General features: G+C 40.5%; 1 pseudogene; it reads left to right on the forward strand.

Moving 5' to 3' along the window:
- Positions 1 to 17,097, forward strand: part of LOC147883976 (ubiquitin-ribosomal protein eL40 fusion protein pseudogene) — a 40,970-nt pseudogene extending 23,873 nt beyond the window's left edge.
- The last annotated feature ends 6,395 nt before the right edge of the window (positions 17,098 to 23,492 follow it).

Genomic DNA, 23,492 nt, shown 5'->3' on the forward strand with positions numbered 1-23,492 from the left:
AACATCACTACACCTCCAAAACACCTCTATCTGACATAAACATTATTCATGACTAGGCCTCTAAAATTGGAAGAAAACCTACAAAGCTGCATATTGACAGGACTTTCCAATGGCTTCGTAGTGTTAACCTAGAGGTAGCAGGCTCTAAATCATTTTGTTGCAAACAAAATGCCTCTAGGAGGTGCCTTCTCTACTAGGTACGCCTCTTGTGTTTTGCTTTCTCTAACTACTACCCACATGGTAGCCACAATGCTACCCTTTGGGGGCTCACAAATGGGGAGGTAATGTACAATTTCCCATAGATGGGGGGTGACCTATAATTCCCAACATCAAATCCCTAGATCCTCTTTTGGAAATGCCTTCAATGGTTTATAATTCGAGATCCAAAGAGATCATGGAGATGAGCATAGGCGACCATCGGGACAACAATCACTTGGTGGACTTCTTGTCTTCTATTTTGATGAAACTACTCAGCCTACTGCTGTATATTTTCCAGCAACCCTCAACCCTCCGAGTCATAGTGGGAACACTCTGAGCACGAATATCTGCATACGTATGAAGTCTCCTAATCCCACAGTGTGCCCTTGGCATAGAACAAGCACGACTTGCATCCATCAAAGTAGCCTCAAGCAATTCCTTTGTGGCCTCCCTTATGGGATAAAGAACATGATTTTGAGCTCTGTCTGCAAAGTGATTCCGATGGTCACACTAATACTTGTGGAGATTAGCACATAATCATTTTCAGTGCATTAAATGAAAGAAATATGGACAAAGGTGATTATTGACTATGGATCTTGTAACACTCATACGAAAATTGTCATTATGAAGCTTCATGAATGCATCTGTGCTTACAATGATGGTTGCAATTTACAATGGATGATCCGAGAACTATTTCAAGCCTACACCTACACCGTTATCACTAGAGTGCAAGCCATAGCTTTGGAAAAAGAAGTCAATTGAGCAATAGGAGTCTCTCCTTCATTCAATTTTTGCAATCCTCCCCAATATTGAATGTTAGAAACGAAATCCCAACAGAGGGTATCCCACTACAGAAGACTAATAGAGCGTCGCCAAGAATACACATGACAATGTTTCACTATGGAATCAAAACTTATTTATTATGTGTACTTCACAACCATGAGTGTGTGTGCAAGCCATTAAATAGATCATGCTCCAAGAAAGATATAGAATCCACAATGATATATTTCCATCCAAAAATAAACAATATACAAAAGAGATGAAGAGTCCCACCAAACCATTGTTCGCTCTTTCCCATGGCTTTTGCAAGAAGAGGGGTATTCTCAGTATGCAGGGTTCCAAGGCTTTTTGTCACCTACAGATATTTTGGTGTTGTCGTTTGTAGTATAAGTGTAGCTTAGGACCTCGAGTCATATTTCGGTGAGAGACATAGGCTTAAGTGTGGTAAGCAAACATAGTGCATGCATGTTTGAAAGGGACATGCATCATCATGATTGGAGTAATGAAGACTTTTGCCTTCATTGGGGGTTGAAGGGTTTAGGAGGATTTTCAGGGTTAGAAGGAGGTTTAGGCTTCAGAAGGAGGTTCCACGGTTTAGAAGAGGTGGTTCCAAGGTTCAAAAGGGGTTTAAGGGTTAGAAGGAGGATCCAAGGTTTAGGATAGAGTACATGGTGGAGAACTCATCTCCCTTGTAGATCATGGAGGTCAAGGGATGAGGGATTAAGGGTTTAGGGAGAGCATTGGAGTGGGATAGGAAGAATTTGTAAGAGCATGGGGGAAAGGAGAGAGAGGAGGGAGGAGGAGAAGGGAGGAGGAGGAGAGGGTGGAGGAGGGAGGAGAAGGGAGGAGGAGAGGGTGGAGAAGGGAGGAGGATGAGGGAGGAGGACGAGGGAGAAGGGAGGAGGAGGAGGGAGGAGGAGGAGGGGGGGGAGTTGCAAGGTTAGAACATGCTTTTGGACGTGGATAGCAAGGAAGCATGGAACTTGGAGAGAATTGCTTGGAATACCAAAGTAGAACTCAACACAATGCCCCAAAGAGTGTGGGCTTCATTCCATTATGGGGTATTTATACAAGTTGGAGAGCTTCTCTCTCTACATGTAGAACTTGCATCTAGAAGTTGCATGTAGGAGTTGCAAGTTGCATGTTGCATGTAGGAGTTGCATATAAAACTCACATGTAGGACATGCATGTAGGAATTGCATGTAGGACTTGCATGTAAGAGTTGCATGTAGAAACTGCATGTAGGAGTTGCATGTTGAAACTGCATGTAGGAATCGTATGTAGAACTTGCATGTAGAACATGCAAGTTGGATTCCTAAGAGGGATTCTTAGCCTTATGCAAGTACAAGTGAAGCTTTGATGCTACTCTACACACACATTCTGTGCTACCTAAGTCCATGTTCGCATAGAGACAACATACTCCCGGATCCATTTTGTTACCCGTCCTCGGGTTATGACTTATTGTGATCACAGAGTTGGGATGCCATGCGTGTTACCTAGTGGCTGTGGAATGGGCCGTGGCATTTTGCGAATTTGTTTCTTGTGAGTTTTGCTAGTTTTGAACCCTATAAACATATAGGTAGTGGCTAGCTATATATTCATCCCAAATATAATCTACCCTTGCTCACTCTTTAGCTCTTCGGCTCAACAAATAGTAGGATTTCATAAATGTTTGTTGTGACTCCACAATAATTATTTCCGAACTAGAGCACAAATGTCAAAACCAATACACTTGCAAAGGCAAATTCTAAACCTCATAAAACCATGCTCTCCTAAGACCAAAAAAATGATTACTGTCAAAACATATTTGAAAGGAGACTTCGAACATGAACAAAATTGCATCATATTTTTAGAGCCAAGAGCTTCTATAGATGTGATGGCAACATCCCAAAATTTCACATTGCAATGTTTTCTATCACTTGAACAAACAAAATGTAGCAATAGAAAAATGGATCAAACTATCTCCACGCCAAAAATCTGATTCACCAACTTCCCACCGCAAAAGCCCAACCAACTTGTGATTTCTCGAACGAGACAAAATCTGGAAGAGTTCCATAGGAGAGAGTTGTGGTTGATGGATACACATATTATGGTTTATGTCGAGATCCAAGACCACTATGTAAACAAAATACATATGATTGCAAGCTGTAAACTTCCCTTTCTCAAACCTCTTGACAAAGTTCGCACACGTGCATTGTGGAGTATCACTAATATTCACATTGTCAATACTTCTAAAAGGAGATGTTGCATAGCTTTCAATATGAAAGACAAGCTTTCTATTCTGGTTAATGACTTGCTCATGCATGACCACTACTTTCAAATCAATTGCCTTCTTGATCCTGTCATTTGCCACTGTAGAAATCATTCTTCTTTGTCTTCTTATTCCCCTTATTGCAGGGTCAACTATGTCGGGAAGACTATCCATCACCATAGTACTGGCTTGCACATCGTGGACCTGCAACATGTACCCTCCTTTATTCAATGCATCCACCTCCTCTTGACTCATGTTAGCTCCATTGTCAACTGGCCATTGCTGCAGTGGCACTGCGGGTGGACGGAATGTCATGATGTGAGTCAATTATTCCTTGCATCATAGGTATGGTTGCATCCTAAGATCCTAATTACCGAGGTTTCGTAGCATCACGAGGAGCAATTGGAACAAATAGCTACCAAAAAAGGGTTCTTGAAAGAAATAAATTAGCACTTGAAGGTGAAATGGGTTCCTTTAGAATTAATTCCAAACCATTTACTAAAGGTTGTAACAACCCAAATAATCCCACTACATTAGGACTCGTTGATTTCTTCTTATTAAATGAAACAATGTAGCATTTTCATCCTTGTTAGTTGAATGGTAGGCAGGCACACATGCCGGCTTTCTTCCGAGTCAATGAAACGATGTGGCACTGAAGAGGATTTGAACTTCCTGAGAATGAGAACAGGCTTCTTGGTAAAGCAAGCCATTCTATATACGAAATTTATGTTTCCGTGGTAGAAAGAAAGAAAAAGCATTGTGAGGGAGGGGAGTGGGCGGAAGACTTTGAGCGTGTGGGTGGGAGGTGCCTTACTCTTCCAACTTTAATCCTTACCTTCTAAAGGGATCTCTAGCTATAGAAAGTCTTTTTGCATAAAACAGCACCCTTTCTTCTTCTCCGTTGCCAGTGCCATAAAGCCAACGAAGTAATTCAACCCACTGGTTTGCCACGGATAGCGCTTGCAAGGTATTTCCCAATCCCCTAATGAGTTATCGAATAAAAGTCGAGTTGTTTTTACCTAGTTGTTCAGTTGATACTAGGGCTTACCGACGGGGCTTACCAGCTTTAGGAGGCTCTAAACCTTTGCTCTTTGTAAAAGGTGCTACCCTGAAGTACTTTTTGAGACTTCGGCGTATCAACTCCGATCGTCTCCATTCATATACAGATTAGTGCATTCATAATGTTCTTGTTTAGATGCCACATGAGTCACATCATCAGGACAAAACCATATGAATTGCATTGTCTCACCCCCACTATAAGCTCGCCTTCCAAAGAATCCCGGGGCCACAATGTTCTCCATTGCCTTACCCAAGGTGACAGCCTTCCCACACTTTTTCTTGCCATTGCTTGTACCCATGCATATGACTTTACTACCACTCAAAATGTGCCTAATTGCCCAAAATGTTTTGTGAATCTGCTTTTCCATCACAGATTGAACTAGCAATGTAGATCTTTGAGGATGCCTATTCTTCCATTCTCCTTTCCACGTTTACATACTCAATGTCTGGTCTATGTGACACATTCGGAGAAGCCTTAAGCTAGTCTTTGATAGGTCTTTTTCTCCCCATAGTTATCTCATCCCCATCCAAGCCTTTGTTTTTGGTACCCAAGAAAGCTTCGTCTACAACATCATGAACAATATTCACAAATCATTGTTCTCGAATCACATTAGGTTTTCTAGACACCACCCGTATTACAAAATTCTATAAGCTCGGACCCATCCCCATGTGCTTACCCTTTATGTAAGATGCGTGACGGGCACTTTGTAGAATTGAACCAACCATATCAGCAACACAAGCTTCGTGTAGTCCTATCTGAGCACAGATCTGAGCACAGTTTGACATAGCAGCCAACCAACTCCCATGTTTGGATTTGACATGTTTATAGTAGGCATGATTGCATGCTCCTCTTCTCCCAAGGTCTACAAAAAAACAAAAACCCATCTCTAGTCAAAGAAGCATTTTCATGGAAACTCTTTTCAAACCAAGCAAATCTTACAAATATTCAAGATATGTAGTACATGAGTTGATACTTACAGCATTCATATATGATCCCCAATGAGAATATCTGACATGCCACCATGATAGCTAGCTATCCAAGGCAGGCAACTGTTGGGGATATGCAGCACTAGTTCGCCAAAAGGCTTTGACAATACTGTATTTTGTCTTTGCATCCTCTTCATGCTCTGCATTTTGCCATGACTCGCATAGTTCTATATGCCTATGTCTTTGTTCTACCACTATGCATCGTCTAGTATGCTTTATCAAAGTATCTTTAAAATGAAACAAGCAACTTCTTTCCTTTCCCACAAGTGGTGTACATTGATCTTTTCCATAAACTTGCCGAATCGCATTCCAGTTTGCCATGGCCTCATCCGCCATGAAGCCATGGAATTGAACTTCCATCACACCATGGTTTCTCATCACAATATTTAATGTCTCCCAAAATTTTATCTACGCTATTGCATCTTCTACATTCATTTCACAAATGGCTATTGTCTGCAGACTTTGTATACTATAAAAACAAAAAGTAATTTAACATCATCAAAATAGTTTATATTAAAATGAATTGAAGGAGGGCACTCAATTTGCATATCTAGGGTCATACACATGTGCTACCATTGTAGACCAACCACGCACCCTTCACACATGATCAAAGCACACCCACGAATGTTGCAAATCTCCTTCTTTTTGCATCCTCCTCGCCAAATCAACACCCGATCCCAGTTCGGTAGTAGACATTTTAAAAATGCAACATCTCTCATTGGTAGTATCCATTAGTTGTCTAGGAAATAGGGAAGAATCAAAGTATTCATAGTGACACTTTGCTTTCAGTTTCAAGATACAATTAATTGAATCATTCGCTGGATTTGCAGCCACTTTGAATGTCTTTATCCATCTCCGAAGTCTACACAAAGGAAACTGCTATCAATTTTTTCCCATCAGACATTGATAATAAAATATTGCAATGAGATCAACAACCCACATACCTCCTTTGATTCGTCAAGGGCTCCAAATGTGACAGCAACTCACCAAAGTTCCCATTGTCCATCAACTTTGGCATTGTCACCTGCAGATATTATGCTATTCAATATTATATCCCTAGCCACCTCTTTCTCAACCCTTTTTTGTCCTGCTCTAGGGATCTTTTCAACATAATCCTCCACCAAGTTTCTCACGATGTTGACATGCTCTATGCATTCTCCCTTTTGAACTTCATGACTATGGCTACCTAGATGGACAATATACCTTGTGTACCTTACATCAGATGGAATAACGTAATATATCCTAGATGCACATTTGGATTCATGTAGTGGCATTTGGTTGCAATGAAAACATGTTCCCTTTTCACCCAACGCTCATGGCAAGGAATATTCAATCTTCCTTTCCAATGTATTGTATTCTGTCTCTGCCTCAACTTCAGAAAAATACATTCTACATTGTCACAAACAAATGCGCCTCCACAATTTGATAATCTCACATCTCCATTGAATCTAGATATACTGGTCATCTTATATCCATGGATGACCATCTTTGCTCTACTCCATTCCAGTTATAGATCCAGTATTTGCATCTATGGGAGGCAACTCAAAAATACAATCATCATCGTAGAGAGGCGGAAGTTTCGGCACATGCTCTATCTTTCCTATCCTTTGCACTAACTTTCATAACTTGTTCTATAATGGCAATCTCTTAATCAAAGTCTCCAAATGTAGAACTGGAGCATCCAACATGCCATCCTGGTTTTTTTCCAAATGTATGACATTTGGGAACCTAGACTTCTGAAAATCGACCTTCACCTCATGATCGGAATCATCATCCAATTCATAAATCTTTTGTTTACCACGACCCACATCCTTTTCACCTTCCACTTGTACTTGCAAGGACAAAGAATGCTCTACAACAAAGCACTTTGAATCATGAAATTTTATCTCCTCACATGGTATCAAAAGAGGATAACTACTTGGTTGAGTAATGTTGTGAGCAACCTTTACACTACCCACTATCAAAGAAAATGCTAAGCATATTACACTCTTAGACACTTTTGTATGGGTTTCTTCTCCAACCTCTACAAACAAGTCCTTGTTGCCAAACACAAACCGAATATGTTCCATAGCGATAATGGAAGAGTGGAGCAACGAGCTCAAGGAGTTTGTAAATTGTGGTGTCTGAAAAAGGAGTTGCCTTAACAAAAGTAGGAGTAGAGTATTCACGGATACTCAAAGAGGAATAAGAAAATAAGAAACAACCAAACCTAGCCGTGGCAAAACCCTAGCCATGACTAACCCTAACCCTAACCTTGACTACTTACCCTTTTGTTGTGCTCTCTCTCTCTCTCTCTGTCTCTCTCTCTCTCTTTGCTCCACGCTCTCCCTCTCTTCCCCTATCTATTACCCTATCTCATGCTCTCACTATCCCTTCCTCTCTCTCTCTCTATTGCACTTTGCCTATATCCCCCCCCCTCTCTCTAATGCACTTTCCCTCTCTTATGCTCTCACTCTTGCAATGATCTCTACTGCACTTTCCCTACATCCCCCCTCCCCTCTCTACTGCACTTTCCCTATATCCCCCCCCCTCTCTCTCTCATGCAATAATCTCTCCTTCTCTCTATATATTAGCTATCTCCCTATCTCTCACTCTTTTTATGCTCCCCTATCTCCCCCCTTCTCTATCTTTCCTCCCCTCTATCTCTCTCACTATCTCAGATGCAGTGCTTGCTCGACATTATCTAGCAGACTAGAAAGGGTATCGAGAAAGGAAGGGAAGTTGGCGTGCAGTGCGCGTTACCTTTGCTAGTGCAGTGAACGCTTGTCCAAAATAGCAATCAGTTCAACTGTCATTGTGGTTTACGTCTTGGCTGAGCTTACTAGGTTTGATAATTTTAGTTCGAATGTAGTTGTTAATACAATCAGTTGTCTTGGCTGAGCATCAATCTCGGACTTTGGGTCAGTGCATATACGATCTCATGCATATCGTTTTCCCATTTTCCCTTGTAGTTTATCCAATGCCTATCGTTGATGGTCTAAAGTGCTGGTTTCATGACTGCATCCTCTCACCTCCAAAGGTGCAGACGTTTTCCAACATCATTAAAAAAAGCAATGCAACGGCCCTTTGGATTTTACCACCTAGATGCCCACAAATGAAGAGTAGTTCTACTTTCAAGGTCCCGTGTAGAATCTGCTAATGAACGGTAGAGTGCTCGATTGGGTGGGATACAAAAACAAGCTGCATCTCGGGAGTGCTTAAGTTAACCGAAGCTGCAAGAATCTAAGCTTTACATCATTTAGCGACTGCATGGATTGGAATTCTCAGCAACAAAACACTCCATGCTTGTCTTTGGTCCAACACTTGCTTTGCTTATGAAGCTTTTGCTTGCAAGAAAAAGATGCTCACTTGATCATCATCTCTGCACCCACAACAAATCCTGGTGTATCCCTTGTCATGGCTTTCGGTAACCGTCCTTTCTAGCGAGCTTGGTTGCAGGTAATGTGATTTTGTAGTTTGTAGCTTGCAAGTTGCAAGTAATGTGATTTTATAGTTTGACGATGGTAGTGGAGGAGCACAGGAAGGTCACAGAAGGATCTCCCAGAGCAGCAATGTTCAAATGCATTTCTGTGATGGTTGAACCTACCTAATTACTAATCCTTGTAGTTGGTCTTCCCGAAGGATTTCCCATAGCATCAATGGAAAAGAGGTAGCATTAGCGTCAATTACTAAACCTACGTTGTCGATTATTTGTAGAGAAATTTTGTAGAGAAATTTGTATGTCCATATGAAGCGACGAAACAGGCTGCATATTAGGCTCTTAAGCTTACTATGTCAACTTCCCCTCAAGCTAGCTCAATCTAGTTTGTACAGATAATGCAAAGTCTTCTCAAAAGCCAAAGTACCTCAATGATTCGTGATTTTAGCATGGAATATTAACAAAAGTGCAGCATTTTAGTGAACATGACTACTAGAAAATGTTGATACTTGATCCCAAATTCATAAATTGTGGTTGCATCCTTTGCTTATGGGCGCCTTGCATAAATGGATGAATGGAAGCCTCCACGAGAGCATTGACGACTACTGCTTGTCTCTTGTAGGAGCTTTAACTATCATCGTTCTATCTTGCAGGAGATTTAACTAATGCCATTTTCTAGCCGTCAAAGAGCTAATGCCATTTTTTGGCCATCGGAGAGCTAATGCCATTTTTTGGCCATCGGAGGGGTAACGCCATCGGTCATAGTGAATTCCGTCTCTCTTTCACTTATGCTACCCATCGCAAAAACCATGTCTCCTTATCTCTCTTGCATGCCCTCTCGATTGACCTAACCCTCACTTCTGCTCTCTTCTACGATATCCATGCGCCTCCACCTCCGACAAGCTCTCTTCAACGATATCATGCTTTCTTCCACTCTCTTGTCCAATATCCTCCATTGCTCTACCTCCATCGAAGCCCCCTCGTCACTTGTCTACTTTCCATCATTGCAAATCCGCTCCCTTCACGAGACATATTGTTGGACGAAGGACATCCTTTCCATTATAATTCACGTTTGCAACCTTCCAATCTAACCATGAGCTAAAGATTTCCTCCTCACATAGCATAGCTCACCATTGAGCTATGTTGAGTGGGGGTATAAAATGTTAGTCGTGAGTAAGCCTTTTTCTGTGGAGCAAGTCACCATGAGCAGATAAAAGGTCAGTCGCTCAATTTCAATGGTTCTGCATCATGTGGAAGTAGAGTCTGGAGATTTGACGATCTTTTTATAAGACACCCTCAGACATAGCTCGCCGGTGAGCTATGTAGAAATAGGTTTAAAAAAAGATGCATTTGATCTTTGGTTTTGATGCTTTTTGCATGTCTACCACTCTCTCATTGCCGTGGATCTATGCCAAAGATGTGTCTTGAGAGACTTATTCCCCAGAATCAAGCTACTTCTATTAAAGTAGCGATGGCCTACTACATAAGAGGAAAAGAGATGGAAAATACATGCCCCCTCTTTGCATAGCTCGCCAACGAGCTACGCCTGGAGGGTCTTAAAATTATTGTTCTTAGGCGAACTTTGGGATTTAAGGGCGGTGATTTGATACCATTTGTAAATGCATGAAATAGGGAGGAAATAGGCAACCAATGGGGTCCTAATTTTGCTGTATGTATGTAAGTATGTATATATGTATGTATATACATACATATATATCTATATCTGTATATATGTGTGTGTGTGTGTGTGTGTGTGTGTGTGTGTGTATACACACACACACATATGTATGTATGTATGTATGTATCTATATATATATATATATATGTGTGTGTGTATATATATATATATATATACATACATACATACATACATACATATGTATATATTGATGCATATCTTGATGTATATATTCATGCATATAGTTTTGATTGATGGAGAAAATAGGCATGAAAACCATCTAAATTGGCTCTTGCCGTTCGATTTGATATAGGACATGATCCCATTGGGATTTATAAGTCCAAAGATACGGGGTCCTACTTTTAGGGCTTGAATTCCTGAAATAGGTAGCTTGTTAACGTGCTGCCTATTTCATGCATTTAGGCCTCAAAAGTACGACCTCATTTGGTCCTACATGGGGTCCTACTTTTGAGGCCTAAATGTATGAAATAGGCAGCACGTTGACGTGCTGCCTATTTCAGGCATTCAAGCCCTAAAAGTAAGACCCCGTATCTTTGGAATTACAAATCTAAATGGGGTCATGTCATACATCAAATTGAATGGCAAGAGCCAATTTAGAGGTTTTCATGCTTATTTTATCTATTTAATAAAACTATATGCATCAAATAATGTTGTTTATCAATTTTTGGCATACACCCCCCAAAATCAAGACCCCCATTGGAAAGAAAGGTAAGGAACACAAGTGCTTGTTCTTATGTTCGTGAGACATTAAAAAAGAGGCCTGGTATCCCAAAAATGGCAACGCATCAATGCGCTATCATTTTTGGGTTACCAGGTCTCTTTTTTATTGTCTCACGAGCATACATATGGAGGTTATTATACAATATAACTAAGAAGTAGTATTGAAGTAGTTCTACAATTTGGATGCATTAAGAGCATTCATATAGCAAGGAAGAATATAATAATTGAATACATTTTTTTTTCAATACATATTGCTAGTGAGACTACCAAAAAGAGGCTCTACTCCTCATGATGTCTCTGGATATTGAATATGAGATTGCTTGATGCTTGGATTGCAGTTGGAAATATGCCTCAAGTGTTGGAAATTGATGTATGGCTCAAGTGCTAGAATGTGCAAATCATGGCCAAAATCAAGACCCCTTAGAGATTCCATGAGGGCTATCCTGTTACTACTACACACGTCACCTTTAGTCGAGGGCACAACCATTCGTCATCATAGGCAGCAGGTTCATGGGACCCCATCCCATGATCCAAGGCATTATTCAAAGACAGTATTTCTTACCATTCCCAAATCGAGTTTGCCGATTCCTAATCTGATTGATTTCATTTACTGGACTTGCAATGCTTGCAAAGCCCTTGCTTAAGCTTGAATGAGCCTCTTGATTTTGGGGGTATAATGGTCAAAAATGGCTTAACACGCCCAAAATCAAGAGGCTCATTCAAGCTTAAGCAAGGGCTTTGCAGGTCTTGTTTTTGGGTGGCAAAAGCACGAAAAATGACAGCGCATTAACGTGCTGCCATTCTTATGCTTCCCCCCTCCAAAAACAAGACCCCCAAGCTATTCATTGGAGACACCAAAATGAGGGGAAGGATGACGTGAGGAGTAGAGGAGCTAGCCAATGAGGGGAGGGATGGCCTTGGAATTGCTAGCAACAAGCATGATGCAAGGAGGTGAGAAGGCAAAGAAGCAAGGAGGTGAGGAGGTGAGGAAGCGAGGAGGCAAGAGGTAGTCTTGAAGGGCAACAAGAGGGTGGAGGTGGCTGAAAGAGTAAGCAGGAAAGGGAGGGATGGAGATTGCTTGTAGGAAACGCTTGGATTAATGCTACAAATGGCATTTTTTTGTGTGTCTTTTGCAGCATGAAATTTTTATGGCATATTTCTTTTAAAAAATACAACATTGTTGTGACTAATTGCCCTACAAACAACTCAAGCTGTAAAGCACCATGGATTAGTACAACAATATACATCACAAATGGATGCATACACTCGTATACATCACCGATGGATGCATACACTTATACTCACATCAATTTCCAATATTGTATTAGATGGACCCTTAGCATACATGTGTGCATAGAAGACCATTTCCTACATTGATCCCTGATTTCATAGTTAAATTATTCCCTTTCTCACATTCTAACATGTGAAGATTTAATGTACATGCATTATGGGTACATTATATTGCAGTTTATGACTAACTTTTTTTATGAATGCATGATACTTGTATATGGTCAAAGAAGGTATATTATCATTTTTGAATGACAACATTACTCTATGCTCCATTTTATCCTATATTAGAAACTATGATCACTAGATATTACATAAATGTATTGCTCCATTATATCCTATACTAAAAACTATTCTGACCCAAATACATAATGCCAATTGAGGTTAGTACTTATGACAAGTGATGAAAACATTCTAATGGTATGAATGAGATCTTGTAAATTTTGGATATATAATATGGGTACTATGTTGATTGAGCTATGACCCTTTTCTAAGGGAATATTTTCAACTTAATTACTAAATACATACTTACAATGGTGACCTAATTCCCATCTATATGTATAATCAAGTTTTACTTTGTGTTTAAAAAAAAGCTTTTGCATAAGGTTAAAATTTGAATAGTATTTATATTTGTTTAAGACTACCTAGTGAGCTGGTTCCTATCCTTATATTGAACATGATAATGTTCATAAAGATTTTATGAATACAAATAGATAGCATTGGCTCTCTTTTTAGTGGTTGGGAATGAACCCTAAAAGTACCCTAAAACGACTATGTATTCCCTTATTTGTAGCATGGAAGTGATCATGGTAGAGTGGCATAATCCCTATTTTGCTTTTTTCATAGGTTCTTTTGCTACTCATGGTTGGCGGATACACCACGGCATAGATCTGAATAGATATTTGGTTTTTTGCTTCAACTTGCTTGACTAAACTTTCCTTGATGATTGTTCGATTGTGCCTGATGAGTGGTCACTGGCTTAATTGATGCATTAAGTGCAATGTTTTCCTTAAAGTTTTTCATACTACAAGATACGAGTTTGCTTATAGGGGTGGAACCCTTCCTTGCAAAATGTAGACAAGAGGAATTGCAAGAATAATTCACTCATGCATTACTTTTCAAATTAAATTACTTTTCTTCAAATTGTATTCCTCTTTCTTCGTAAAATTTTGTGGCACTCGGCTTGCAACCCAAAATCTACAAATCTAGAGCCATCTTCTAACCATGGCAAAATCAAAGCAAGAGATAACAACATGCAACTGTATAACATCAAGGCCTATAAACCTTCAATTGTCTAGGTACCTACTATTTCCAACAATGAAGAGACTCCTACAAACGAAATAATAGAGTCCCTCTAAAAAAAACCAAAAAGCAAAAGTAATGGAGTCTCTTTTTTCCACAACTCTTCCACAATGCATCAAACAATCCCACAACATCAGCGCAAAGTATCGTAGATCCAACAATTGTACTTTTTGTGATTATCTCCCCCTTCCTATAATAGTATAAAACCTCCCTTCTCCTCTTAGGTTGGAGATTGCCCATATCCACTACCTCTCTATCCACACTTGAGGTTTGTTTAGTTTTTCTTTTAACTGATGTAGCTGATTGCACCTGTACCTCCCTAGGACTCACTGGAAAGGAGTAGTGGCCATCTTTCTCTCTTCTGTATCATCTTCTAAGTGATGTGAAAGCAAGCCATTCTCATGGAACTCATAGAGAAACCTCTCAAAAGCAAGAAATTTACCCAAAGACAAGATTTAACACGGTTTCTTATGTGCTTCATATCCTAATTTTCCATTCAAATTGATGAAATTCCATTATTTGCATTCAAAATATAATGCATATACAACAGGACATACCGAGAATAGAATTCGTGCCAACATATAATGAGTGAGTAGATACCAAGACAATCCACCATGTCTTTTTAGATTTGCATCTTTGACAATTCTCCCCTACACAATGAAATGCAAAGTAGGCATTGAAGCTAAGGGACTACTCCAAACAACATGCTATAGAAAAATGAAGCTTCAATTACATACTTTAAACCAAACACCACACCATAGTGCACTATAGAGCTTCAAATTTATCTGGTTCCATCTTTTCAAGAGTAAACTTGGATATCACCATCTATCTTAACATGCACAATCAAAATATCCCATCCACATTAGCTGTTCAATCTGTCTAATGCTCCAATCAAAGGTAATTCATCTACAAGACCAAAAAATATAAAGCTTGCCCTCATTGCAATGTGGTTGGATGCATCAAACCTATAGCTCTCCTTGATAGATCCCAATCTTGAGTCCTATGATCGCCATCCTAGCAAAAGAGACACATTATTTTGTAAATCGCCCCACATTTCATTCCTTACCAAGATTTCCTTAAATTTTTGATTCATATCCTACCAAATGGGATCCCACGTTGCAATGATACCTTCAGTGATAGGAATTGCAGTCCCAGAAGGGCCCTTCATAGACAATACAAATGAGCCTTTTCCCTCCAAATAGCTATCCGAAGTGAATTTGTATTTTAAATTTAGATCATCTGTCTCATGCCACTAGGAATGTAAATTTGACATAAACGGATTAGGGGAGATGGAGTACCTCTCACTATCCTAAGTCCTGTGCTAATAATTCCATTTGGAATTGTGTAGGAGTCTCAGTAAAAAAGTCTTTCTCCTCACTTTGGATTTTTCTACTCTCCTTCTTACCCTTCAACTCTCCTTTAGCTAGGACATCTTCTTTTGAACTTACATCATGCAAATCATCATCAATAAACTCATCACTATCTCTTAATGATGTAGTTTTTGAAATATTTGGCTACAATAAATTATTTCTTGTCAAAGTAGTATCGTTTTAAAAAGCATTCAAAATAGTGAGTACATTTTGTCAACTCTTGTCATAGCTATATTCATTGACTCAGTGAAGAAAATAGTCACCCCAATTTTAATATTATCCACCTGTAGCTCATTGACTCAGTGATGAAAATACTCACCCCAATTTTAATATTATCCATTTGAAGCTCATTAGTCTCATGCACCTCTTTATTTCCCTCATTGGTCTCAACATGATGGAATTTATCTACTTTTTTCATCTCCATAGCAAGCTTTTGCAATATTTGGGCATCACATTTTGAAATACTTTTTAATAGAGCTCAAATAATCCATATTGTGCTCTTAAGTTAATGTTTGAATAAATTTTAAAGACAACAAATTTCAAAAGCATCTCCTAGACACTTTGAGAAAATATTTTTTAGTCTTCTTAATAACACCAATTTGATTAGTAGACCATGAGCACCTCCATATAAAATAGCAAAGAAAAGTTTTAATTTCCTAATCTCTCTCTTATACTCTCTCTTTACTTTTCCTCCTATCCCTCTCTCTTTCTTTCTGTCCCTATTAACAAGCCCACACAAAGATAATGCAAATTAATAAGTTTAAACTTCCACTCCCCACAACTGAGGGTCTAGCTCAACCAAACATCATTCACTTCTTAAAAATTGCATATCCTTTAAAAGCTTGACCCCTCTATGTTGAGAGTTGTGGTGCCATGAGCACATGTAGAGCAAAGGTATGAGCAAAGGGTAAGCTGCCACATGGCATGGAGGACATATCCCACATGTGAGCAAGCAAATGGATGTAAGTACCCTCACCTATAAAAGGGAGGTTCATTTGAAGTAATATCAATCAAGCACTTTGCACTATCTCAAGATTCTCTTTATGAGTCCAAGCTAATCTATCTTGGAACCTAATTGACTTGAGCTACATGTCATGAGCACTCTCTTCATCATGTTTCCACACAGGTTCCATCCACCTTAGAGTGCTCCATAGATCCTGAGGCACACATGTTTTGTCATGGTATCAGAGCATAGGTTTAGCTCTCCTAGTTTAGCTCATTAGTAGTTCACTAGGATTGCTTCCATTCCTAGATTAGTTGTAGGCATGTCTTAGGAGCTCATGTTTTTCTCCTAGGTTAGTTTTAAGTTTTCAGATTGAAAGAGTTCCGTCCATGAGAGTTGAAGATTTCTGTTCAATTGTTTTGTGAGAGTTCCATTGTGAAAAAGAGAGAGCTCTTGTGAGTTCACTCTTTGTGCTGAGAGAGAGAGATCAGTTTTTTGTTCTAAGGAGAAAGACTCCCATGGCAAAAGCAACCACCGCAACTTCTGCTTGTAGTCCTCCATAGCTTGCAAAACTGCTTTAATGGCAGACAACTCCTTCATCGAGGACTCGTTCTAAGCAACATTTGCATTTGTTGCATTCTCTGCGAGAGACTGGGCACCTTTACGGGCCTTCTTGAGATAAGCCTCTCCAAAACAGGCAAAACCATCACCCTCGAGGTCGAGAGCAGCGATACTATCAACGTCGTCTCATATTTGCGGGCAAGCAATTGGAGGATGGCCGCACTCTGGCAGACTATAACATTCAGAAAGAGTCTACGCTCCATCTGGTGCTGAGGCTGCGGGGTGGAATTATCGAGCCTTCCCTGATGGTGCTAGCAAGAAAAGATGATCTACCGCAAGTGTTAGGCACATCTGCATCCACGAGCTGCAAATTGTTGGAAGAAGAAATGTGGACATAGCAACCAGCATCGGCCCTTCAGCCGCATCAAGCGACGCAGCAGCCCCGAATGTCTCCAACCTGCAACAACGATGTCCAACGCCGACTACGAGCTCGCCAACCCTGCAGCACTCTCAAAGCCATGAAACATTGCGCCATCTACGATTGCTAGCTGCCACAACTGCAAAGAAGACTCTCGCATCAAACGGCTCCTACGACGACTCGCTGAGCTCTAGCCTCCCGCAGCGCCATCGTCGTCACAGCGCAGAGAAGCTTCAAGCTTCCTCTTTCTTCTCCAAGGTCTCCACACAAAAAGACACATGGCAGATAGGACCCGTGGTTCAGTTTAGCTAACTCCAAGTTTGGTTTAGTGGTCTTTGGTTAGCAGAGTGCCAGTTGGCAGATAAGACTTAACTCTAGTAAGGTCAAACATAGCCATGGTTAAGTTATGTGGTTAGTTAAAAGTTCCACCTAAGCACACAGAGTCCCTTGCTAAGCACAATATGGAATTCAGCATGTGAATCCCTGTGCCACATCATCAAAGGCCCTTCTTCTTCACAAAAACTTCGACAAGCCATAACTTGCAATCCAGGAAGAATTTGCACACGCTCCAAAAAGAAAAAGTTATCGTCTTTTCGAGCTCTACGCGGCGCTTGTCAGATCAGAATCATTGTATGCAATTAGACACTGCCAATATTGAAAGTAATCAATTGGTAAGACCTTTGCAACAAATGGAAAAGCAACGCATGAATGCACACATCATTGTCATAAGCATGCCAAAAGCACAAGTGCATGAGATGACCATAGCAAAAAGCATGGCATCCACACATAAAGCATTAAGGCACATGGAAGAACAAAGCATCATGCATCAAGCGAAGAAGACAACAGGGTCATCATCAAGCCATGAGCACAATGACAGGAATATGTATTGAGAAAAGCAAAAACCTTGCCAACCTTGCCTATCTTTTGTAAATCAAACCTCACCGCCTGAGAGTAGCTATGAAAGCACCCAGGGGAGGTATTGACATGTAAAAGCCACACTTGACCACCTTAAGTAGCAGGCTTGCACTAAGGGGAGGTGATGGAATGTAACTCACATCTGACCACCTTGCAGTAGCCAAAGGATCATGGCACCAAGGGGAGGTGTTGAGAGTTGTGGTGCCATGAGCACATGTAGAGCAAAGGTATGAGCAAAGGGTAAGCTGCCACATGGCATGGAGGACATATCCCACATGTGAGCAAGCAAATGGATGTAAGTACCCTCACCTATAAAAGGGAGGTTCATTTGAAGTAATATCAATCAAGCACTTTGCACTATCTCAAGATTCTCTTTATGAGTCCAAGCTAATCTATCTTGGAACCTAATTGACTTGAGCTACATGTCATGAGCACTCTCTTCATCATGTTTCCACACAGGTTCCATCCACCTTAGAGTGCTCCATAGATCCTGAGGCACACATGTTTTGTCACTCTAAACATATCTTGTCAGCAAGAGGGGGTCAAAACTTCTATAACAGACATATATTTCCATCGCCCTCTGACATAGCTCGCCAGCGAGCTATGCTGGAGGGGCTCGAAATTTTGGAAATGGATACATTTTTCAATCCTCCTCTGACATAGCTCGCCGGTGAGCTATGCTAGAGGGGCTTGAAATTTTGGAAATGAATACATTTTTCCATCCTCCTCTAACATAGCTTGCCGGTGAGCTATACCAAATGGAGTCAAATTTTTTATAATGGATACTTTTTTCCATCGTCCTCCCACATAGATCACCGGCAAGTTGTGTAGGAGAGTATCAAAAATTTACAATGAAAATATTTTTCTATCCCCCTTTGACATAGGTCTACTAGCAAATTGAGCTAGGGGAATTTTTCGTGCAGTATTACAACCTACATCGAGCCTCATAGCATATTTATTTTGTACACAGTAAGCATAATAAGCCAGTCTTTTAGTTACAATGGCCGACACAAAATGCTACTGAATCTGGAGAATAGAAATTCCAGTGGACTGGGCATCCTTTTACACATAGGAAGAGTGAGTCATATAAAGAGGTGGGCTCATGTCCACGTGTTCCAATAATATAAGAGAGGCCCAAGCATGTGGAAGGCATGTGGAGGAGTGTGGAGTCAAGAGGAATCCTTCTAGAATTCCTATGTGGAATAAGGAGGATGTGGACATATGGAAAAGAGAGGGTCCCTATGGGCTCCGTGTGGGAAGACTCTTGACTTTCTCAACATTTTAAGAGTTTTGAGCATCTTTTGATGGGACACATGGCAAGAGTAGCCAAAAAGGACATGGATGGTGACATACGGGCTTATGCGATTGATGGGGAAAGGAATCTATAGGCAGTAATTTTGTAAATGGGTGAAGAAGGGTGACAAAATCTCTATAAAAGGAGCCCTCCTCTCCCTTGTTCATGAATCTCTCCACCATTAGGCCTCATGTTGATATAGCTCTAGTCTCCTCAAGCCTCTTCCATGAGCCTTCTCTCCCTCTTGTAGATATTCTCTTATGTAGACTCTTGAGTCCATCTCTCTCTAGTTCGTTCTCTCTCTATGAGTAGTCTTGGAGCTTCTGCTCCTTCTTGTACGTATGAAACCTCTTCTTCTCCCTTGTGTTTGTAGTGTTTTGAGTTGCATTGGAGTGGAGTCTCACTCTATTGGTAATGAAGGTCACTTCAGGTTCTCTCTCATGAGTGTCTCTTCCCTTTTCTTTCTTTCAAAGCCTTAAAAGTTCTTTCTATTCGGCCGCTCATTGCACACACATGGTCCATCCATTTCCCGAGCCACCAAGGGAATTACTTACTCTCTTCTAGGCAAAATCTATGAGTGGTGGATCATTGATGAAGGTGGAGTCTTGAGGGAGCATCCTGCTCAGGCGAAATGAGCATGGGTGGAGGGCAGTTTTTATGATAGTTTGACCCCCTGTTAGTATTTTGCTCATAACTTTATGCTCGGTAGTTCGATTTTGATGAAACTTATATCAATGCAAAGCCCTTTTCAACGCGCATGTCTTTATATTCTTAGATCTTGAATCAGATACTGTTGCAAAAAGTTATGAGTGTCTGTGTTTGACAGTCTGTTTTCATGACAGTTTTTACCCCGTCTAGTAAACTGCCCATAACTTTCTGGCCGCTTCTTTGTTTCTTACGAAACATATATTAGCATGAAGCTCTCTTCAAGGCACATGTTTGTATGTTCTTAGATCTTAAATCAGATATTGCTACAAAAAGTTCATGATAGTTTTTCCCCCGTCTAGTAAACTACCAATAACTTTTTAGCCGCTTCTTTGTTTCTTACGAAATGTATATCAGCACGAAGCCTATCTCAAGGTGCATCTTTGTATGTGTTTGAATCTTTGACATCATGTCTCTACTAAAAGTTATAGGCCTTTGTGCCTAATGATAGTTTGTAGAGTGTTTTGAGCTAAATGTAAAGGTGTCTATGAAGGAGGTGTAATGTTTCCTCGGAACCTATCCATCCAACCCAATCAGCCCCTTCAAACTCCTCTTTCAACAACATATCGCTCTTCTCTTTCAACAACATATCGCTCTTCTCTTTGGTGCAGACCAAACTCGCCGAGATTATGGCCTCTGCTGATCCTTTCCTTCTCTCTATGCTTGAGTACAACATCACTTAGGATGTTACCATCTTCATTCTCATATGAGGGAGGAAAGTATGGTGTGATATCTTGGCATAAAAGCTTCCTTTTAATGTCCCTTTCTCAATGATAAATATCTTTTTCAATTAGTTCGAAAGCAGGAAGTGAAGAGGTGAGTGAAGTTTATTACCCCCAACTTCATGTCACATCTTTTTGGTGGAGACGCCAGGTACGTTTGGTATTGGATTCATCCCATCTTACTAAACGGTCTCGGGTGTACTTGATTGCATGTTATGCCTAATATAGGCATGTGTTTTCTGATGTGATAAAGAAGATGCCTGGAAGAACTCCGTCAGAAGAGATTGCCACTCGTTTAAGAGAACTAGAAGATTGTGAAGGTAATGCTCAAGCTATTTGCACGGTCATCATGATCATATCCTTTATGTTTGAACTATTGAATATGTTGGTGAATAGACAACACCGGCAACAGGCACAATGATAGATTGGGGATTGTTTCATGCACTGGCAGCTTGGTGTGAAGAAGAGTTGAGTCTTTGGGTAGTTTTTGACTATAACAGTGGAGTGGTGATTCTCAATGCTTTCAACTTCTTTTGCTATGCAAATGATGAAGAGTACAATATCTTGAATCTATTATGTGCACTTCCAATTGTGAGAAGGGTGATTCTTGAATGCATGTATACACAATGTTTTCATGGTGCTGGTTGGTCACTTATTTTTGAAGATCTTGTTGAGGATCACATTGTGGAGGGTTTTCAACAAGTGGTTATGCATAATAAGTTGGTCTTGGTATACTAAGGCTCTGTGGGATCTTGTTTGGATCTTGTTTAGGATATTAATTGGATCTTGATGTTTTTTTTTTGTGTTTCATCATGGTGAAGATTCCAGTGTTTCGAGGGACCCAAGGGGAAGACCCGGAGTCTTATCTTCGGGATTTTGTTCGAGGATGCCAGCTTTCTAGATGGTCCATGAAGGATCAGGCGGAGATTTTGCCTGATTTTCTTAAAGGTGTAGCCTTGAGTTGGCATGAGGCCTTGCCGGACTCTACCAAGGAGGACTGGGACCAAGTGGTGGCAACAATGAAGTAGAGATTTGGGGCAGTGGAGTCACCAAATGCTTTGATGTTGCAGTTGGACCGGTTCTATCAAGGAGAGTGAGATGGTCTCTGCGTTGGCAATTTGATATGAAACTTTATGGACAAAGTATGAAAGGGCAGCTTTGCGAGCTATGACATCTACATCATCGGCCCCTCAAAGTCTCTCGGGGATGGAGCACTTAAAGATGAGCAAATTTGTTATGGCTTTGGAGCCTCGTCTTCGCTCAAAAGTAATGAGTAAAAATCCAACAACATACATGGAGGCACTTCGCATTGTGACCAAGAAAGAAGCTTCTCTAAAGATCAAATCCTCATTTGTGTCTTCAACAGCTTCAACTTCTAAGGTGGAGGTAATGGGCACTCCTCAGGTACCAAAGTCCTCTGAGTTAGATCATAATATCTCCCAATTGATGGCAGAGTTTTCTTATTTGAAATTGCATTTGGTTAATGCACAACCTAGAGCACCAAAGAGTGAAGATAGGCCTCGAGATAAGAGTGGGGTCACTTGCTATGAATGTAATGAAAAAGGTGAATATCGCCCTGAGTATCCTAGATTGAGAAAGAAAGAAGAAAAACAAGTATCCTTGTTAGAAGCTTCTTCAAGGGATGAGGAAAGAGAGGTAATGATGGCTAAACGTGGGGGTGGTAAAGCAAAAGAAGAAGAAGAAAGCAAGGAAGAAGTAGATGAGGAACATCAAGAAGAGGAACACCATAGTAAGAAAAAGAAGGCATCTAGAAGGAGAATTAGCCAGTCAAACTTTCCTTTAGGATAAGGCATTGGAAGCTATGACTTGTTGTCCGAAGATGTCACAGAGATAGTGCATCCCATGAACTTGTTGGCAAGACAAGGAGTTTGTTTCCAATGGGGGGTGGAGCAACAAGAGTCTTTTCAGCAACTTAAGGAGGCCATGAGTAAGTGTCCAATATTGAAGCCCCCTGATTGGTCTCAAGACTTTTATGTAAATCCAAGTGTATCTTTGCATTCACTTGGTGCTATATTGCTACAAAAAGGAGAGGCAGGCAGAATGATTCGAGGCCTCTTTCATTTGTTGTTTATGAGAGGAGGGGCCGTAGATGTCACTCAAAATCCTAGGTCATCACCAGAAATTACAAGATTCTCATAAATTTTCCAAGGCATGAATTGGATCCAAATGAATGTATACAAAAGAACGAATAAACTTGGAACAAATAGTGATGAATGCATACTAATTGCACGGATTCAGGATCCAAATGAACATATATGGAGTGAATAGTATCGAATGCATATTCTTGTGATGTAAGAAACTATTGTACTATCCACCAGAGTATTCTTGCTTTGCTAGTGGGCCGGCAAATTCCTCTAGCAGTGGAGGTCCTTACCCCCTATTCATATAAGACCAATGAAATAGGCCTCTCGATATCCCCAAGCGAGCTTGAGAGGTATTGTGTGAGAGAAGGGAGTGTGAGGGACGTAGCAGTGCGTCAGAAGGGAGCATGATGGAGGTAGAGTGTGAAAAATGTCATGAGGTAAGTCATGAGAGGTAGAGCATGAGATAGGTCATTAGGTAGGTCGTGCGAGATAGGTAGAGATAGCTCATGAGGTAGGTCGTGAGAGATAGGTAGAGATAGGTCATGAGGTAGGTCGTGAGAGATAGGTAGTGAGTTAGGATGTCAGTAGAAGAGCATGAGAGTTAGAGTGTGAGGGAAGAGATATAGGATATCGATAGAGGAAACATAGAGAAAAAGTCCACTGAGAGGAAGTAAGAGAGAGGGCCACTAGCTATATATTTATAGGGTTAAAAACTCACAAAACTCGCAAAAAAAAATGCCAAGGCCCTGTTTTCAAAA

This window comes from Dipteris shenzhenensis, chromosome 27, assembly GCF_047967505.1.
Source record: "Dipteris shenzhenensis isolate YYH24624 ecotype China chromosome 27, Dip_SZ_1.0, whole genome shotgun sequence".
NCBI classification, from domain to species: domain Eukaryota; kingdom Viridiplantae; phylum Streptophyta; class Polypodiopsida; order Gleicheniales; family Dipteridaceae; genus Dipteris; species Dipteris shenzhenensis.